We start from the raw sequence: 21,944 nt of genomic DNA on the forward strand, positions 1-21,944 counted from the left end.
ACGTCCCACCCAATTTGACAGGTAGTTCACGCCTCCTGCTGTCAGGTCGCTCCCTCAGGACTGCGCTCCAGGTGTGTGACAGTGCATACGCTCCCTCATCCCGGTTCATCGTCCTCTGCACCCGCTTGCGTATCTCCACTGCCTCTAAAATCCAACGCTGGTATCTATTTTCTTCAGCGCGAATGACTCTGGCCTCTTCCCAATTCATTATATGATTATGTCATTTGCAGTGGTCTGAAATGGCTGATTTTAAGTTTTCTTGGTTTGCTTTTTCTTTTTTGGATCTTGTGAGTCTTTTTGTTGTTTCTTTTTCACATTCTATTTGGTGTTCTTTCCTACGAGTATGGAAGCATCTGCCCGTTTCACCAATATAGACTTTATTACATGAACGGCAAGGGATTTCATAGACGTTGCATTTATTGTCCAGTTTTATTCTGTCTTTGGGGTGAACTAGCAGCTGTCGGAGGTTCTTGTATGGTTTGACCAGGGTGTTGATATGGTATTTCCTCATGGATCGTTGGATGCGTTCTGTAACTCCTTTTATGTATGGTAGTGTGACAAAGCCCCAGTTTGTTTTTTCGGTGTTTTTTCTTGTTTGTTTTTTTCCTTTATTTGTGTCTGTGATTTCCCTTTTCGGATTGCCCACAGTGGATATTGGCAGTTTTTTAATGCTTGTTGGATGTGTTGTTCCTCCTCCTGTCTGTCTTTCTCCTCCGTGATGTTCTGTGTTCGGTTGTATAGTGTTCTGATTACTGACATTTTGTGTGCGATGGGATGTTCAGATGTCCAGAGAAGATATTGGTCGGTGTGTGTAGGTTTTCTGTATGTTGTAATTCTAATGTTACCTTCTTCTGTGTGGTGTATTTTTAGGTCCAAAAAAGCTATTGTCTTGTCCGTTTCCTCTTCGTGTGTGAATTTGATTTTACCTGTCTTGTCTATGGAGTTTAGATGATCCGTGAGTTGTTGTGTGTGGCCTGTTTTGGTTATTTCAAGAATGTCATCAACATATCTTTTCCAGAAAATGGGTTTGCAGTCGTCCGGTGCTGTTTCTATGGCTCGGGTTTCCAGATCCTCCATAAAAAAGTTGCATAGAGTGGCAGATAGCGGGTCCCCCATTGCAAATCCCTCTTTTTGTCTGTAAATTGTACCTCTGAATTGGAAATATGTGGAAGTGGAAATTAAATGTAATAGTTTTGTTATGTCCTGTGCTGTAAGTTTTGTACGTTTTTTCAGGGTTCTGTCTGCTTTTAACCGGTTTTCTACTAAGCCTGTTAGGCGTTTATGTTGTGTGTTGAGTTGGTTTTAAAAAGGCGTCTGTGGTTTTTTTTCGTGGGTTTAGGAATTTCTTCCTGCGTGCCGGTCCGTAGTTTGTTTTCTACTATATTCCAACGTGAGTAGACAGCTTTAACTTTTGATTAGTTAGTTAAAATAGTTTAATGGTGCCTATGTTTTAATGTATGCTTTGCATTTGTAGGCACGTTAGCGTAGCTGTGGACCCCAAGTTATCTCTTCAGGTGTTACTGTTTTGTCCCTGCTAAATATACACCCCGTTGACCTACCGTTGTGTTGTTCTTGGTGGCTCATCACTGCTTGAGTGTGTGGCTGGTTGTTTGCCAGCTGGGTTTGATTCTGTGCGTGTATGTGAGACTGGTAGAAGTGTGTTTGTCTTTCCAATCCAAGTTAAGAGGTCGCGGTGAGAGTGCGACTGAGATGTTTTAGTTACTTTCTTTTAATTTTTTTTTTCCTTTACCGTGATATTGTTATTTGGATTGATTTATTTTGATTTTGTTTTTTTGTCTGGTCCTGTGTTTAACGGCACCTTCATTTGCATGATCTGCATGTCATTGCTTTTGACTTAGTGCTACACAAGTTGCAAGTTTCCATCTGTAATATTTGCCTATTGCAACTTTTTCTGGATCTGTGTATTTGATTTGCCCTGTGTTTTTGGACCTGTGTATTTGATTTGCCCTGTGGGTTATATAATTTTGTTGTGTTTTGTTTCTGGTTTTTTTTTTGTTTGTCCTAATATGTGGGTTGTATGGCAGGCCCTTCAGTCATTTAATATTTTGTTTAATTAATAGGTGCAGGTGATCCCCAAGGGAGTTTGTCACCCCTGGTGGTGGGTTATAGATCACGTGGTGTGTAGGGTAGTGTTACTGAGTGTTCCTTGACAGTGAGTGCATTAGTTTACCTTCACCTAGCATGTGTGTCTGGACACGTGTGTGAGTGTGCAGACTTAATCGAGTGTGTAGACTTAACCGAGTGTGTATACAAGGCCTTTACAGGGGCTGATTATTTCCTCCCTCTGGGTGCGCCTGTCCTGGATTGGAGGACACCTCTTAGCATCTACAAATATGTACAGATTTACTACCTGAGTGTGGGCCGGTGCGTGAGTGAGTGTGAATGCGTGGGGAAACCCAACTGTTGAGTTTAGTGTTTTATATGTGGTACCATTTATAATAAATATATTGTTGTAACGGAATCCACATCTGCTGTTTTCATGCAATCTAGAACTTGTGTGGGTTTAGTTGGGGGCTCTGTGTGGGTGGTCCCTGGGGTGGTAGTCATTCCCTGGGGTGGCGTAGTCGGGCTCATTTTAGGGGAAGTTTTAACTTCCCCTCCCCTAGCCCTCTGTCTCATTACCATAGGAAATTGTACCTCAACATCAATGTCCTTGACCTGTGGTGTCCCCCAGGGGTCAATCCTTGGACCATTACTATTCAACTTTTATATGCTCCCACTTGGACAAATTATCAAGAACACTTCAATTTTGTATCACTGCTATGCAGATGACACCCAAATTTATTTTGCTCTATCACCTAATGATTATGCCCCCCTTGAATGTCTCTACCAGTGTATTGACCAAATCAACAACTGGATGTCACAAAATTTTCTTCAGCTGAACACAGATAAAACAGAAGTAATTCTATTTGGGAAAAAAGATGAAAGACTCAGGATTACCACTATTCTTGACACAAAGGGGATTAAAACAGAAGATATGGTTAAGAATCTTGGTGTTTTCATTGACAGCGAGCTAAACTTTGACAGTCATATGAAAGCAATCACTAAATCAGCATTTTATCACCTAAAAAACATTTCCAAACTAAGAGGACTTATGTCAAAAAATGATCTGGAAAAACTTATACATGCCTTCATCTCTAGTAGGGTTGATTACTGCAATGGCCTTTTCACAGGCCTGCCAAAAAAGACCATCAAACGACTTCAGCTGATTCAAAATGCAGCGGCTAGGGTTCTCACACGAACAAAAAGAACAGAGCACATTACTCCAATTCTAAGGTCCCTTCACTGACTTCCAGTAAGCTACAGAATTGACTTTAAAGCATTGCTGCTGGTGTACAAATCTCTAAATGGTACAGGGCCCAATTACCTCTCTGATATGTTGCAGCGGCCTAACCCAATCAGATCTACCAGATCGCAGCAGCAAAATTTACTGGTAACACCTGTTGTTAAAACAAAGTGTGGTGAAGCAGCTTTTAGCTACTATGCAGTACAGCTATGGAACCAACTGCCAGAGGACATCAAAAATGCTCCTGCTGTTGGCAGCTTCAAATCTAGATTAAAGACCAAGCTGTTTTCAGATGCTTTCTGCTAACTGATAAATATCATCATCTTTACATGTTTTAAACTTTACTTAACTTTTACAGTCTTTGCATGTTTTAAACTTTACTTAACTTTTATTCCATTTTATTCTGCTGTTTTTACTGAACTTTTACTTCATTTTATTATTTTATTTCTACTATTGTTTAATTCTTATATTTTTATTTTTCTCTCATCTTCCCCCTTTATTTTATATGTAATTTTATTTTGTATTGTTTACTGTTTTGCCTTTACCTCTGTAAAGCACATTGAACTGCCACTGTGTATGAAATGCGCAATATAAATAAACTTGCCTTGCCCTTGCCTTGCCTCAAAAAAGAATGAAATAAGTTTAATCCTCATCCAGGTACATGCCTACATTTTTAACAAAGATATTTAAACTCTTTTAACTATTTATTTGTAAACCACAAGAAAAAAAAAACCCTGTAACATGATAAACTGCCCCAACTCTCCCCATCTGGCCATTTTGAAAAAAAAAATCCTTAAACGTTTTTACTCAGAATATAAGTTTAATAAATAATACTATATATGGTGATTCTAGGCTACATACTTTAATTCCTAACAAATCCCCAATTCACCAGTGTACATTACACCATAGAATGGAGGTGGAGGTGAAGTAGGAAATACAAGTTTTGGTTGATAAAAATACTAAACTGCACAAACCTGACTGCAGTGTCCAACTTCATGGTTCCAAGGGGAAACGTCTAACTTCTAATGTAATCTCAAACCTGATTGGTTGAAATTAATTTATGGGAATACAAACTGTCCCAAGTCTCCCTGACAGTGGCAATCAATATTGAACAAATCACGTATTTATCCAGCTCTTCATTTTGGCATCATTTTAATTTTGCAGTATACTGCAATGTGAATTTGTATAGAATCATAAATCTGTGCTCATTATTTATTTATTCATTCATGCATTAAAAAACGCTCTACTTTTGAGCCATGACCTATTCACTGTAGTGAAAAGAACATTTAAAAAAAAGACAGAAGAAATTAAGTCACATACCAGATTTGGGATATGTAATTGCAATCATGTCATCATCCTGCACTTGAAACGACTCAAAATATTTCAGACTGGCCTCGGTGTGGACAATCTTTGGGAGAAAAAGTCCATGATAAAACACATACAGGTCATTGCTGGTCATTCTGACTGGAAGGAGTCATCAAACGTGCAGGATTAATCACTGGTGTTACCGGTATATGGTTTTTAGCTGTTCTGCATTCCAACCTTCTAGTGAAGCAATCTGATATCACGTTGATAAATCACTGCTTTAGAAACCAGAGCAGTCCTGCCAATTAAATAAGAAGAATTTTTTAAAAAATTATTTTCTTTGGAAACAAAAGAAAGCAGCACTTTGTGGAGTGTCTTTGTACTGAACACACAAAACCTGTTTTCCTACAGAGATTAATGGAGTTTTTACCTTGCATAGCTGAGGGTAGAGGTAAATGTTTGTCTTAGTGGTAATGTAATACCTGTGGAACAGCAAACCAAATCCATTTATTTTTCAAAGCAATCTCAAGGCACTTGGGAAATGAAGGAGTGGGAGATAGGTCTGATAACTCAAAGTGTGTTTTATTTCTTGTTTCAAGTTCACTTATCAATGACTTTATTTTGCTCTCTAGGCATGCACACACTGCAAAAAAATGATATCTTAGCAAGTGAAAATATCTTGAAAATAGTTGAAACGATCTAGTATTTCCTATTAGAATAATACAAAACACCAATTCTGAGATTATTAAACCTAGTTCTAGATTGCAACCAACTTATTCTAAGATGTCTTATCGAGTAAAAATATCTGTCCATGCAGCAAGATAATTTCACTGGTATTAAGTAATTTTCTCCTCAAATTCAGTTTTCAATTTTTTGTAGTGCAGATACACACAGCTGGATTGCTCATCTCTCTCTCTCGCTCCCATAAATAAATGCTGCCATCTAATAAATTGAATGACGATTCATTTGCTGCTTTTAGACAAAGAAGCAAGATTAGGTTTCGAGTATTTTGTAATATTTCTGCAATTATTATCTCATCTCATCTCATTATCTCTAGCCGCTTTATCCTTCTACAGGGTCGCAGGCAAGCTGGAGCCTATCCCAGCTGACTACGGGCGAAAAGGCGGGGTACACCCTGGACAAGTCACCAGGTCATCACAGGGCTCTGCAATTATTAATTATGCTTTATTTGCCTATGTATAAATATATTTATTTTATTATTTTATTTTTTTTGCTCCGCCTACTCAAGCGAGTAGGACGCTTCTTTGCTTTGCTCCTGCTTTGCTCCTGCTTGATCTTTATTTTATTTTACTTTTTCACTTAATTTCCACTATTTCTTCATTTTATTTTTCACCTTTACAAGATAAGTTAGCTTTTAAAACAAAATGCCAGGGGGCAAAAAATCCAGGAGATCCTGCAGAAAATGCACAGAACTAGAACAGAGGATTTCTATCCTGGAATCAAAGATTGATGCCCTGCCAAAGACGGACGAACTAAGAGAGATATCTCACGAAAGGAGTACAGAAACAGTGGCTGAGAATGCAGAGATTGCACCCTGACAGCCCGATGGCATTGCAGATCGAGTGGATGAATACATCGATCTAACAGAGCAAAATGTGAGTACAGAAAACTGGCACATGATGGGTGGCAGGCCCAAAAATAAAAACAGAAGAGTAATTACCTCAACACCAGTTCGTTCTGATACTATGCAACCCATGCTCCACAGCCATGCTATTAGAAATAGAGCCAGGTCTACAAACTACAATAGGATTTACAGTCCTATGGAAAATCCACAGCCCATAAGGCTTCAGAACAAATTTGAATGCCTCAGGGATGTGGAAGTGGAATTTTCAGGCGGACAAGCACATCATAGAAAGAGATCGCACCACAACCGAAGAGCTGCGGGAAGAGGCAAAAAGCAGCTCGTAACACCACCTGATCCCACAACCCTTGTTCTTGGTGATTCCACTGTAAGACATTTAAAAGGACATGGGATGATTATTTGCTGCCTTCCAAATGCATCCATTTCTGACACCAAAGACAGCATTTTGAAACTCGTGTCCGAGCATAAAACTATCAAACGTATTGTTGTGCATGTGGGAGCAAATGATGTTTTCAGAGAACAGCTGTTTGTCCAAGATGATTTCAGAAAACTTTTTTCTCACCTCTATAAGACTAGAATACAATCTTTTATCAGTGGCCCACTCCCTGCAAGGGGAAGTTTTGCATTTACTAGACTCTTCAGTCTTAACACCTGGCTTGGAAAAACTTGTTTTTCATTTGGTATGAACTTCATAGACAATTTTAACCTTTTCTGGAATCACAGAGAATTCTTCAAGCCAAATAGCACTGAACTCAGCCGGATTGGGACCAAAGTTTTGGCTGATCACTACAGCCTCTCTCTCCAGCATGCATTCTTTTCTCAGCCAACATTGAGCAGAACTGCTGATAAGTGCTCACAGACTGACCCAATTACAGATATCAACAAAACCTCTGCAAAGTCAAAACAACTACCCATGCAAGCACAGCAGAGATGCTTCAACAAGGACACACAGCCATCTGGGGCAGACTGCCAAGGACCATCTGGGGCAGACTGCCAAGGACATCAACAATCACATGGAGAATGTGAGCATGTTGTTAACAATGGGCAGCCACAGATATCTGCATTGCCCATCCAGATTGAGGACCTGACCAAAGACAATCATGCCAAGGCTGCATCATCCACATCACGACCCCATGCAAGTATCTCAGGGAGACAGTCACCACAGAGACAGTCATGGAGACACTCACAAAGACCTCACCAAAGTCCCAATCTCAGTCTTGCTCTTCTGGCTTTGTTGTACCATCTCCGTCTCCCCCCTGCATGGATGTCCCTAAAAGTATGCAGAGATTGCTGCCAATGGCTGCACTCTCTTTTACCAGCCCAAATCATTCGCGACAAGCAGTGTACCCAGTTCATCGAAAATCAACCAACAGACTGAACTGTGTTTGCCCAGGACTTTCAGCTGACTACCAATCTTTTTCACCATATAAAAAATATATGACATCTCCAATCCTTCCCCCTCCCAACCTCATGGAATATACAGAGAGTCTTGTATGATGTGCTGTGAGTCCATGCATTGGGTGTAGTTTTAAAAACAAGCTGGGACCCAGTATGCCTATGCCATTCTCTATTCCTGTGTTGATAAGAAATAGAAAACATAGAGCATATTTAACCCAGGGGTTAAACCAGTCTAGTCTCCTTCCTGTTTCAAAACAACATCAGAGTGCCCAAGCGGATATTACTTCTAGACTTTCTGTAAAGCTAGCTCTTCTAAATGTTAGATCACTTTTAAACAAGTCATTTTTAATTAATGATCTTATTTGCAAACACAATCTTGATTTTTTGCTTCTAACTGAAACATGGCTTGCTCAAGCAAAGAGTGCTACCACCCTTATTGAAGCAGCTCCCCCAAATTTTAATTTCATGAGTGCTACCCAAAATGGGAAAGGTGGAGGGATCGCAAATATATTCAAAGCCTCTTTTCAATGTAAACAGTCCTCACTTGGTGATTTTACATCCTTTGAACACTTATGTGCACTTGTTACATGCTCTCCTAACATATTGTTATTAACTATTTACAGGCAAACTATTTACAGCCAAAGTTTTTCTGGAAGAGTTTGGTGAACTGTTGTCAGTCATTTGCTTAGAGTTTGACTGTCTTATTATATCTGGGGATTTTAACTTGCATGTAGATAATCCTGAAAACACTTATGCCAGAGAACTACTTGCACTTATTGACAACTTCAACCTAGTACAACATGTACAGGGGCCAACCCACTCTCGTGGTCATACCCTTGACCTCGTTATTGCAAAGGGTCTTACTGTTTCTACTAATGTTGTTGACCTGGCCTTATCTGATCATTTCTGTGTTTTCTCTGATGTTTCTATGTCCCCTCACATTCAGAACAGCTCAATGACTATGGGTAGGAGAGTCATAAATGACAACACGTGTTCTCTTTGAGCAAGCTCTCTCACGGATCTCAACTAAAATGTCAGACTCTGTAGACGACTTACTGGAAATTTTTAATTTAAATATGACCCAAATTATGGATGATATTGCTCCATTCAAAATCAAAAGAGTCAATGACAAGCAGAAAGCACCATGGAGGCAATACCCAGCTGTTAAACTGCTAAAGAGAGAATGTAGGACGACTGAAAGAAAATGGCGCAAATCTAAATTTCACATCCATTATCAAATCCATAAAGAGATGCTTTGTAAATATAATTATGAAATTGGTAAAGCAAGACAGTCTTTCTTCTCCAACATCATCAACAGGAATATGAACAATGCCCGTGTGCTATTTTCAACAGTAGAGAAGCTAACTAATCCCCCACCATAATTAGCACCTGAACTTCTCTCAGTTAATAAATGCAATGAGTTTGCATCCTTCTTCAAAGGTAAAATTGATAAAATACGGCAGAATATTGCTCATAATATACCTCAGTTGCAAATAACTGAAAAGCTGCAATCACCAGTGACACAGACAGACAATTTCAACACAATGTCAGAATTTTGTTTGATTGATTACGAGACTCTTGAAAAACTGTATAAAATCTCAGTTCCTCGACATCTGAATTGGACATTCTGCCCACCAACTTTTTTAAGTCTGTTCTTCACCTCATAATTACAGATGTGCTTCAGATCATAAATACATCCCTAGAGACTGGCATTTTTCCTGTGTCCCTGAAAAAAGCCGTTGTAAAGCCCCTACTTAAAAAGAATAATCTGGATGCTTCAGTATTGAACAACTACAGGCCAATATCAAATCTACCATTCATCGGGAAAATCCTTGAAAAAATTGTCTTCAATCAATTAACTGCCTTCTTGATATCAAACAGCTGCTTTGATAACTTTCAGTCAGGATTTCGTGCCAATCACAGCACTGAAACAGCGCTGATTAAAGTTATAAATGACATACGTCTTAATACTGATGCAGGCAAAACATCAGTCCTGGTGTTACTGGACCTCAGTGCAACTTTTGATACTGTTAATCACAACATACTGCTATATCGACTTGAACACTGGGTTGGGTTGACTGGTAAAGTTATCAATTGGTTAAAATCATACTTAAAAAATAGAAGCTTCTTTGTTACCATGGGAAATTGTACCTCAACATCAATTTCCTTGACCTGTGGTGTCCCCCAGGGGTCGATCCTTGGACCATTACTATTCAACCTTTATATGCTCCCACTTGGACAAATTATCAAGAACAACTCAATTTTGTATCACTGCTATGCAGATGACACCCAAATTTATGTTGCTCTATCACCTAATGATTATGCCCCCCTTGAATGTCTCTACCAGTGTATCGGCCAAATCAACAACTGGCTGTCACAAAATTTTCTTCAGCTGAACACAGATAAAACAGAAGTAATTCTATTTGGGAAAAAAGATGAAAGACTCAGGATTACCACTATTCTTGACACAAAGGGGATTAAAACAAAAGATATGGTTAAAAATCTTGGTGTTTTCATTGATAGCGAGCTAAACTTTGACAGTCATATGAAAGCAATCACTAAATCAGCATTTTATCACCTAAAAAACATTTCCAAACTAAGAGGACTTATGTCAAAAAATGATCTGGAAAAACTTATACATGCCTTCATCTCAAGTAGGGTTGACTACTGCAATGGCCTTTTCACAGGCCTGCCAAAAAAGACCATCAAACAACTTCAGCTGATTCAAAATGCAGCGGCTAGGGTTCTCACACGAACAAAAAAAACAGAGCACATTACTCCAATTCTAAGGTCCCTTCACTGGCTTCCAGTAAGCTACAGAATTGACTTTAAAGCTGGTGTACAAATCTCTAAATGGTACAGGGCCCAATTACCTCTCTGATATGTTGCAGCGGCCTAACCCAATCAGATCTACCAGATCGCAGCAGCAAAATTTTCTGGTAAAACCTGTTGTTAAAACAAAGTGCGGTGAAACAGCTTTTAGCTACTATGCAGTACAGCTATGGAACCAACTCCCAGAGGACATCAAAAATGCTCCTGCTGTTGGCAGCTTCAAATCTAGACTAAAGACCAAGCTGTTTTCAGATGCTTTCTGCTAACTGATAAATATCGTCATCTTTACATGTTTTAAACTTTATTTAACTTTTACAGTCTTTGCATGTTTTAAACTTTACTTAACTTTTATTCCATTTTATTCTGCTGTTTTTTACTGAACTTTTACTTCATTTTATTACTTTATTTCTACTATTGTTTAATTCTTATATTATTTTTATTTTTCTCTCTTCTTCCCCCTTTATTTTATGTAATTTTATTTTGTATTGTTTACTGTTTTGCCTTTACCTCTGTAAAGCACATTGAACTGCCACTGTGTATGAAATGCGCTATATAAATAAACTTGCCTTGCCTATGTGCAAACTCTAGGGCAGTGGGCATGTACCATCCTTGACCACCATGCAATGGAGTAGTAAGGCATCTCCTTCCCTCCACTAGCCTGGGGAAGTTGGTGCCTTGAGCAAGCACTAGCAACCCCTCGCTCACTCTGGTCAGGGTTACGACCAAAGACTGGACTCAGCAGACTGCACGGAGGAGAGCACCACCTGGTGGTTCAACGGGCAAGAAGGCGGACCCAGCAAAGCGTTTGTGGAGTGCAATCAGGGCATAGTGCAACACGTGGAACACTGCTGGCCATCCACTGCATCCCGACCTAGCACCAGCCGTCTTGATTCTGTCTTGCCCCTGGACCCAGTTAGGCTAGGACTAGAGAGTGAGGCTGACGGCTGCGCAACTCTCCCTCACTAATCCAAGTCACGCGTAAGTCATTGTAGCGAGATTCAGGTGTGAGTGGAGCTCAGAAGCACGGCAGGTGGCTGTTTGCGTTGAAGAGGGGTTTTTATTTTACAACTTTTCACCATAGGGCTCAAAAAACTCACACACGCACGCACACACACATACAGGCTGTCAACGAGCCCTCCGGCCGACCTCCCCTTCTCACTCTCCTTTTATTGGGTGCGGTCACTGAAGGAGACATACAAACACACGTTAATTGACAACAGGTGTAGTGACACGACCACTCACCTTCCCTGACTCCGCCCTCCATTCACAGACCAACACTTGGCCACGCCCCCGCTGCCACATATCCCCACCGCCCAACTCAGGCCGGGGAGCCATCCGGCCTGAAGCTGACCCCCCCCCCCCCCGACAGGAGAGGAATGGCCTGTGGACCACCTCGAATTTAAATGGCTGGAGTGCAAGATACCAACAGGTGATCCGCGCCTTGGCGTCCTTCATGCGGTGGAGCCACTGGAGGGGCGCGTGGTCCGAACAGAGGGTGAAAGAGCACCACCTGCCACTTAGGGCCGTTTCTCGCAAGCTGGCACCCAGGTTCCTTGGACCCTTCCTCATTCCTGTTAAACTGGCATTACCACTCACAATGCGACATGTTCACCCAACCTTACATGTATCACAGCTTAAACCTCTGGTTTCCAGTCCAAAGGTCAAGGTTTTTTTACTTGCCATTTGTGCATAAACAAACAGTTCAGACACATTGGAATTTTTGTGCAGGGCCCTCTCAGTCAACAGATTAGAAAATAAAACACTATAATAAAAATATAAAATATAGAAACACTACACAATATCTTGGGGGGGAGGAAAAAAAGTTATATGCTCAAAATTTTAAATACAAGTATTAAACAGAAAGAGAAGGCAAATGTTAAATAACATTAATAAAATAAAAGGCTAGTCCTGAGTGCTGTTCCTGGATTATTAAAAGAGGGGAAAGTTATATGGAAATATTGTACATTTTGGGAGGGGAATGAAAGTTATGTGGGGATATTGCACAGTTAAAATATTGCACATTTATCAAAGGGTATATGACACATAATCCTGTTTCACAGATAATAGTATATCACATTGCATATGACAAGTGAAGTGAGGTAGTAATGGTTATTGTTACACTTATTCAATAATTTTGTTTTGCCATCAGTCTGACTGTGGCAGGGAAGAAGCTGTTGAAGAACTGTGTTCTATGAGTGATGATGCTGTCCGATCTGCTGTGTCTCAGGTTGTACATGCAGTGTTTGTGTCTGAGCAGAGAGTGAGCTGGGTGGAGTGAGTCTCTGATGATTCCCTCTGCTCTTTTCTGACAGCGCTGCACATACATAGAGTCCATGGAAGGAAGTTTTGTCCCTATGATCCTCTCCGCAATCTTTATGACTCTTTGCAGAGCCTTCCTCTCTGCCTGTGTGGTGTTACCATACCAGACGGTGATGCCTATGGTGAGGATGCTCTCTATCAGTCCTCTGTAGACCAGGGTGAGAGGGCGATGGTTCAGACCAGTTTTCCTGAGCAGCCTGATGAAATAAAGCCTTTGCTGGGCTTTTTTCACTGTGGCTGTGGTGTTAAGAGTCCAGCTCAGGTCAGATGTAACCTGCAGTCCCAGGAATCTGTAGCTGTCGGCCCTCTCCACCTCAGTCCATTTGATGATGAGAGGCTGTAGAGGGGGCGGATTCTTCCTAAAGTCCAGTATTATTTCTTTGGTCTTGTCTGTGTTGAAGATGAGGTCGTTCTCCTCTCCGTAGACAAGAATGTTGTTTACCAGGGTCCTGTACCCTGACTCATCTCCCCCCTTGATGAGCCCCAGGATAGTGGTGTCATCAGCATATTCGATGATGAAGGTGTTGTCCTGGGTGGAGACACAGTCATGGGTGTACAGGGTGAAGAGTTTGGGGCAAAGGCAGCAGCCCTGTGGGGATCCTGTGCTGACTGTGAGCTCAGCAGACACCTGTCCTCCCATTCTCACCACCTGTGGTCTTTCTGTCAGGAAGTCCAGAATCCAGGTGCAGGTGGGAGTTGGGACACCGAGGTCTGTAAGCTTCTCGATTAGCTTGCCCGGGTGGATGGTATTGAAGGCAGAACTGAAGTCCAGGAAGAGCATCCTGGCATACGTTCTGCTGCTTTCCAGGTGTTGCAGAGTGTGGTGTAGGGCTATTGCTACCACGTTGTCCACTGACCGATTGGGGCGGTAGGCAAACTGAAGGGGGTTGACAGTGTCCAGGACCGTGTGGTTGATGTGTGTGAGGACTAGTTTTTCTAGGCACTTCATGGTGACTGATGTGAGTGCCACTGGCCTGAAGTCATTTAGGGTGGATGTGTCTGGTCTTTTGGGGACTGGTATGATCATGGAAGATTTGAAAATACGGGGGACTACAGCCTGGGATAATGACAAGTTGAAGATGTCAGCATACACACCAGCTCGTTGTTCCCCACAGGCCTTCAGAACTTTGGGAGGGACTCCATCAGGTCCCACAGCCTTGTGGGGGTTCACCTTCTTCGGAGCCTTCAGGACCTGTGTGTGTGTCACCTGATAGGCAGTGTCCGTAGGGTCACAGGGGGCTTTTGAGGGTGTCTCTGTATTCAGCCTGTCGAGCCTGGCATAGAAGGTGTTAAGGCTGTCTGGCAGGGTGGCATCTCAGGGGTCTGTGGTTGCTGTGGTTCTCCTATAGTTTGTGACAGACTGGATTCCCTGCCAGATACTGCGTGTGTTGTGGTTGAGGTAGTAGCTTTCAAGTTTTTGGGAGTGAGCCCTTTTTCCTGCTCTGATGGATTTCTGCAGCTCGTACCGGGCTCTCTTATACTCCACTTGATCTCCTGACTTGAAGGCTTCCCGCCACTTCCTGATTTTCTGTTTTATGTCCCCATTAAACCAGGGTTTTTGGTTGGGGAACATCCTGGAGGTGCGCATATGGACGTGCACCAGCTGATGTAGTCACTCACAGTCTCTGTGTATTCGTGGATGTCATTAGTGGCCTCTTTGAAAGTGCTCCAGTCTGTGGCCTCTGAGCAGCTCCGCAGGCTAGCCTGTGCACCTTCAGTCCAGGTGTTAATGGTTCTGACTGTGACTGGTTTTGTCTTGAGCCTTTTGTTTATACTGATTTATACTGATTTGAGCTGGATTGCTAGGTGGTCAGACTTTCCAAAATGGGGTTTTGGTTCAGCTGAGAAGGCGTTTCTGATGTTGCTGTAGCAGTGATCCAGTGTTTTATTTCCCCTGGTGGGGAAAGTCACAAACTGATGCAGTTTAGGCATGTTTTTCCGGAGATTGCAATGGTTAAAGTCTCCCAGAATAATGACAGTAGCATCAGGATACGTGTTTTCATGCTTATTGATCATGTCGTGTAGCTCCTTCAGTGCAGCCTCCTCCTTGGTGGGGGGGGGGGGGGGGGGGGGGGTTTATACACAACACTCACAATGATGCATTGCAGTTCTCTGGGCAGATAAAATGGTCTTAGCTTCAAAGTCAGATGTTCCACATTTTCAGAACAAGATTTTGAGATGATCTTACAGTCGGTACACCAGGATTGTTTGACGAGGGCGGCCGTTCCTCCTCCGTGAGTCTTGCCGCTTTCCGCAACGCATCAGTCCTCACTGAAGACTGTGTAGCCATCTGGTGTTATTGCCTCATCGGGTGTCCTCTCCCCCAGCCAGGTTTCACAGAAACACAATACAGAGCAATCCTGAATGTCCTTCTGCATGGAAATCCGAGCGTGGAGTTCATCCATTTTATTTTCCAGAGACTGAACGTTTGCAAACAATATAACCGGGAGGGTTAGCCTTCCATTGCTAACCAAGCGCCGGAGCCTTCGGTCAGCTCCTCCCCATCTGCCGTGCCTCCACTTCGGCCTGTTGTTCTCAGGAGAGCTCCCTGTCGGGGGCCGGCCTAGCGTCGAGTCAGCATAGCATGTTAGCTCAGGGTAGGATTCCAGCGCGCTCTGGTCGAAAAGTCCTAAATGACTCCACTCTCTCAGCTGTAATAAGGTCACCCAATCATAGAAAATGTTAGCAGTGTGTCTCTTAACTCGGCACAAAAAAGTAAGAAAAAAAAAGACAAAGAAGTAACTTGACTCGGAGAGCTCCATGACGTCTCCCTCTGGGGAGCGCCATCTTGATCCATCAAAGACATGCAAGTTAGGTTAATTGGTGGCTCTAAATTGACCATAGGTGTGAATATGAGTGTGAATGGTTGTTTGTCTCTGTGTCAGCCCTGCGATAACCTGGCGACTTGTCCAGGGTGTACCCTGCCTCTCACCCACAGTCAGCCGGGATAGGCTCCAGCTTGCCTGTGGCCCTGTAGAACAGGATAAGTGGCTACAGATAATGGATGGCTGAATGAATGATCTGGAGGGAGTTCCGTTGGTACCAGTCCACAAAGTTCCTTGTCAGTACTCACCATCATCACTATCTGATGATATGGCCCACAATAGCAGAGTCATCAGAGAACTTCTGTAGATGACAGGAAGTTGTATCGTATCTAAAGTCCGCAGTGTGAAGTGTGAACAGAAATGGGGCCTGGACTGTCCCCTGTGGACCCCCTGTATTGCAGAGAATGGTGTCTGACACACAGTCCTTCAGTCTCACATACTGTACTGTGGTCTGTTTGTGAGATAGTCCATGTTCCATGAGGTGAGATGATGGTCCACCCCAGCGCTCTCCATCTTACTCCTCAGAAGAGTTGGCTGGATCGTGTTGAAGGCACTAGATAGATCAAAGAACATGAGTCTAACAGTGCTTCCTGCCTTTTCAAGATGAGAGAGAGGTCTGTGAAGCAGGTAGATGACCGCATCTTCCACCCCGATGTCTGGCTGGTAGGCAAACTGCAGGGGATTCATAGCTTGGTCATTTATTTATTGAGGAAAACGATCCAATATTACATATATGTGAGTGGCAAAAGTATGTGAACCTTTGCTTTCAGTATCTGGTATGACCCCCTTGTGCAACAATAACTACAACTAAATGTTTCTGGCAACTGTTGATCAGTCCTGTACACTGGCTTGGAGGAATTTTAGCCCATTCCTCTGTACAGAACAGCTTCAACTCTGGGATGTTGGTGGGTTTCCTCACATGAACTGCTCGCTTCAGGTCCTTCCATAACATTTCATTTGGATTAAGGTCAGGAATTTGACTTGGCCATTCCAAAACATTCACCTTATTCTTTTTTAACCATTCTTTGGTAGAACAACTTGTGTGCCTAGGATCATTGTCTTGCTGCATGACTCACCTTCTCTTGAGATTCAGTTCATGGACAGATGTCCTGACATTTTCTTTTAGAATTCGCTGGTATAATTCAGAAGTCATTGTTCCATCAATGATGGCAAGCCATCCTGGCCCAGATGCAACAAAACAGGCCCAAACCATGATACTACCACCACCGTGTTTCACAGATGGGATAAGGTTCTTATGCTGGAATTCAGTGTTTTCCTTTCTCCAAACATAACGCTTCTCATTTAAATCAAAAAGTTCTATTTTGGTCTCATCCGTCCACAAAACATTTTTCCAATAGTCTTCTGGCTTGTCCACATGATCTTTAGCAAACTGCAGATGAGCAGCAATGTTCTTTTTGGAGAGCAGTGGCTTTCTCCTTGCAACCCTGCCATGCACACCATTGTTGTTCAGTGTTCTCCTGATGGTGGACTCATGAACATTAACATTAGCCAATGTGAGAGAGGCCTTCAGTTGCTTAGAAGTTACCCTGGGGTCCTTTGTGACCTCGCCGACTATCACATGCCTTGCTCTTGGAGTGATCTTTGTTGGTCAACCACTTCTGGGGAGGGTAACAATGGTCTTGAATTTTATCAATTTGTACACAATCTGTCTGACTGTGGATTGGTGGAGTCCAAACTCTTTACAGATGGTTTTGTAACCTTTTCCAGCCTGATGAGTATCAACAACGCTTTTTCTGAGGTCCTCAGAAATCTCCTTTGTTCGTGCCATGATACACTTCCACAAACATGTGTTGTGAAGATCAGACTTTGATAGAGCCCTGTTCTTTAAATAAAACAGGGTGCCCACTCACACCTGATTGTCATCCCATTGATTGAAAACACCTGACTAATTTCACCTTCAAATTAACTGCTTATCCTAGATGTTCACATACTTTTGCCACTCACAGATATATAATATTGGATCATTTTCCTCAATAAATAAATGACCAAATATAATATTTTGTCTCATTTGTTTAACTGGGTTCTCTTTATCTACTTTTAGGACTTGTGTGAAAATCTGATCATGTTTTAGGTCATATTTATGCAGAAATATAGAAAATTCTAAAGGGTTCACAAACTTTCAAACACTACTGTATTCACATTCAAGAGTGTGTTGTAGTTATGTGACTGGATGATGATGATGATGATGATGAGATTGGTGAAGCTAAGTTGTCTATGTATAACGTAAATGTGTGATGAAGCATTACATCACTGGTTTAGACAACACTACTTTAAGAAAGAAAAGAGATGTTATGTACCATTACATCATCCATCAGGATCATAAGCTTATGAAAAGAAGAAATACATTACTAGTCAAAGTAACCTTCATTAAGCAGAGAGAAGAATGTGCGATCGAAGCTACATCTCAAAGATTTAACTAACCAAAATGTAGCAATCAGAACAGCCTGTACCAGTTTCAAGCATGCCAAACACATCTTTCTATCAACAGGAAAATAAACTTCCGAGCACCACCTCCCTTTGCAAGAACATGAGACACATGTAAATAAATTACCAAATTGCCAATAATCAGACATTCATCATGTTACCTACTGGTTCTACCTGACCCCTCACTGCCCACAGCTGATGCTCAATCACACCCCTGCTGCCACATACCCCCACCATCTGACTGATGCCTGTGACCCCGGCCTGTGAACCATCTTGTATTTAGAGGGCTGAAGAGTCAGACACCAACATGTGGTGTCATCATGCGATGGAGCCACTGGACACTCCCTTTCTATTGTGTTTTACTTACTCTGCAGGACAAAAGGGAAAGAAAAGTCAGGTGAATGCAACAGTGGGCCCCCAACAAGACCATTTTAACCTGAGCAAAAGCTGGTTTCCATGGCTCTGTCCACTGGGCTGGATCTGGTGCCCCCCTTTTAGTGAGGTCAGTTAGCAGGCTGATGGTGTCTGAAAAATTAGGTACAAACATCTTTTAATAAACCAGCCAGCCTCAGGAATTCCCTCACCCCCTTCTTTTTGGTCATGGGTCTTGGGTTGGCCGCAATCACTTAACTCCTTTCACTGAACCCATGACCCAAGTAGAAGCCTAGATACCATACATTCACACGCCCAATTGCACACTTCCTTGGGTTTACTGTAAGTCCTACGCACCTCAAAGATCACAGGACATATGTTTTTGTTGTTTTGTTTTGAACTTTGTCTTTTGTCATCTGCCCTAACTGCCAAAATACTCCTGTCCTATAGTTCCTGTCTGCCCCCTTTGTCGGACCATACATTTTTTTCAGTAGCCGCATAAGAATAAAAGAAAAGCACCCACTGTAATTTTTGTAACTTTTTTTTTTTAAACTAGATTGTCACCTCAGCCTCATTAGGGCTTCTATAACCTTGTATGGACTTCCTGTGGTTTGGGCACGAAAACCCAGTTTGTCAGAGTGTGTGCCGGAGAGGCGGATGTAAGTGCAGATATGTTAAATAATACACAGTGTGATATGAGCATAAAGTGCATGAAACGCACACAACAAGTAAACAGTCCGAAACAGCAGGCAAAGTCATAATCGAGGAAACAGGCAGGAGGTCAATCAAGGCATGGACAGAATATCAGAGGCAAAACTATACAAGATCAAGGGACGAGAAACAGGAGTTGAAAAACCAGGAGGTCAACAAGAACAGGGGGAGGAAACAAGGCTCTGTAAGGCACACTTGACATGGCATAATGCTTCACATCGTCCTTGCATGGGTGCAGTCCTTAAATAGCTTAAACATAGTTCATTGATTAAAGACAGGTGTTCTTTGTTAACGGTGTGCGTGCAGCCCAAGGCGCGCCTTCAGGTGCACGAGCCAAGGCGTGCAGGACTGACACAGTTCTGCGCAAGCGCAACACGATCGCACTAGAAAGCATGGTCAAGCAGCCAGTGTAGCTGCAGTCTTTAGTTGCGAATTACGAGTATTTCCTCGTGTTAATAATTCGCCATATCAAAACAAGTGAAACTTTCCTCCTTCTTTCAACGTGAAGCGAGGTAAGCAATTTATTATATATTTTTTTTCCATCAAAGTTGCATTTTGTGGCTTCAAAGCTTAGTTTTAGTGTCGTTTCTAGAACACATCACCAAGCAAACGTAGAAGAAACAGGAATAATGGAAGAGCCGGTTTCTAAGCTACCTAAAACTAGCAATGGTGATTATTTTTTTGTTACATAATGTACTCAGGCTGTCAGTCAGTGTGTGACCCCCCCTTTGAAAAATCCTAGCTACGCCCCTGGGCTTTCCCCATTCGCGCAAGGCATTATGGGATACAAATTTGTAACAGGAGAGAAAAATGGAGAACGTGAGTGTGCAAATGAAACGTGAAAGACCGACTACGGTAACGGAAAGTGAGAAGAAAAGACGTTATGTTGTAAAGGAAAGGAAACGCAAGACCAAACTAATAAATATTGGCGGTCAGCGAGCACCTCGGTGTGATCAGCTGTTCGTTTAGCGACAGAATGATAGATCTGTCAGTGCACGGTCAAAGGTAAACCTGTAGATGGCAGTAGTGCAACACTGTGGATGCCAGCTGGCGTAAAACCCAAAAGAAGAAGAAAAAGAAGGTAAACCTGTGCATGCGCACACAGACTTTCTCTGTCTGCTTGACTGCGTGAAGCGAGCGATTTCATGTACATTTGCTCAGGAATCCCCTCAAATTAAATAACTTCCCAGACACAGAATGGACTGATATTTTATGAGATATTACAGAAATAAACATATCACAATGACCAAATTTCAGAGGGAACTAAATTATCAATTTTATGAAATCGAAAGGCTGTCTACTTTTAAGATAGTCTATGCTTCTTACAACTGAAGATTTGGATCAAAAATTATACTGCAAATACCATTATTACGTACGAAAATTTTGGTTGCTTAATACAGCTCTACCCCAATGAAGTTGGCTGTTTGTTTAAATAAAACATTTCTGGAAGAGAACCAAACACGAAAACACGAGTGCATATGTAAACAGTAACTATGTATCAAAAGTTCTGTCTACAGGCAACATATCAGTCCACAGCGCTGGCCGTCACGACACTGAGGTTTTGTCCAAACTTGGGTGATATCTTCTTGTTATAGTTTCAATTTAAATCTTATACAAAATGCACTATAACTGTACAGACAGCCAAAATATTTTTTTTTTAAATGGCTGTGTTAAGTCATTTGTACACAGGCTGAGTAACTGACAGAAAAGGACAGCATTCTGAAAATTCTTCACATACTGAATACAGTCAAGCTGTAAAGTCTGCACACCTCTTTCACCTTCTCCACATTTTATTATGTTACAGACTTATTCTACAATAGATTGAATTCATTTTTTTGCTTCAAACATTTACACACAATCACCAATAATTATGAACTGAAAACAGGTTTTTAGAAAACATGCAATTTTATTTTGCTGACAAAAACAGGTTATTTAGGGGTTACATATCTGTACACAGGGCGGCACGGTGGTGTAGTGGTTAGTGCTGTCGCCTCACAGCAAGAAGGTCCGGGTTCGAGCCCCGTGGCCGGCGAGGGCCTTTCTGTGTGGAGTTTGCATGTTGTCCGCGTGGGTTTCCTCCGGGTGCTCCGGTTTCCCCCACAGTCCAAAGACATGCAGGTTAGGTTAACTGGTGACTCTAAATTGACCGTGAATGTGAGTGTGAATGGTTGTCTGTGTCTATGTGTCGGCCCTGTGATGACCTGGCGACTTGTCCAGGGTGTATCCTGCCTTTCGTCCGTAGTCAGCTAGGATAGGCTCCAGCTTGCCTGCGACCCTGTAGAACAGGATAAAGTGGCTAGAGATAATGAGATGAGATATCTGTACACACCCTTAGCCTAATACTTGGTTGATGCACCTTTGGCAGCAATTACAGCTTCAAGGCATCTTGGGAAAGAAGCTACGAGCTTGGCACACTTGTTTCTGGATATTTTTGCCCATTCCTCTTGGCATATCCTTGCAAGCTCCGCCAGGTTGGATGGAGAGCATCAGTACACAGCCATTTTCAGCTCCTTCCACAGATGTTCAATTGGATTCAGGTCTGGGCTCTGGCTGGGCCACTCAAGGACATTCACAGACTTTCTCTGAAGCCACTCTTTTGTTCTCTTGGCTGTGTGCTTCAGGTCGTTGTCATGTTGGAAGGTAAACCTTCGCCCCAGTCTGAGGTCCAGAGCGCTCTGGAGCAGGTTTTCTTCAAGGATCTCGGTGTACTTAGCTGCATTCATCTTTCCCTCTATCAGGACTAGTCGCCCCGTTCCCGCTCTGAAAAACATCCCCACATCATGATGCTGCCACCGCCATGCTTCACTGTAGGAATGGCATTAGCCAG

At 42.3% G+C, this 21,944-nt stretch overlaps 1 protein-coding gene across 3 annotated transcripts in view; it reads right to left on the reverse strand.

Moving 5' to 3' along the window:
* tmem147 (transmembrane protein 147) overlaps positions 1-21,944 on the reverse strand; it is a 66,149-nt gene that overhangs the window by 22,656 nt on the left and 21,549 nt on the right. The window lies entirely within an intron of this gene.

The sequence above is a fragment of the Neoarius graeffei genome, chromosome 19, assembly GCF_027579695.1.
Source record: "Neoarius graeffei isolate fNeoGra1 chromosome 19, fNeoGra1.pri, whole genome shotgun sequence".
NCBI lineage: Eukaryota > Metazoa > Chordata > Actinopteri > Siluriformes > Ariidae > Neoarius > Neoarius graeffei.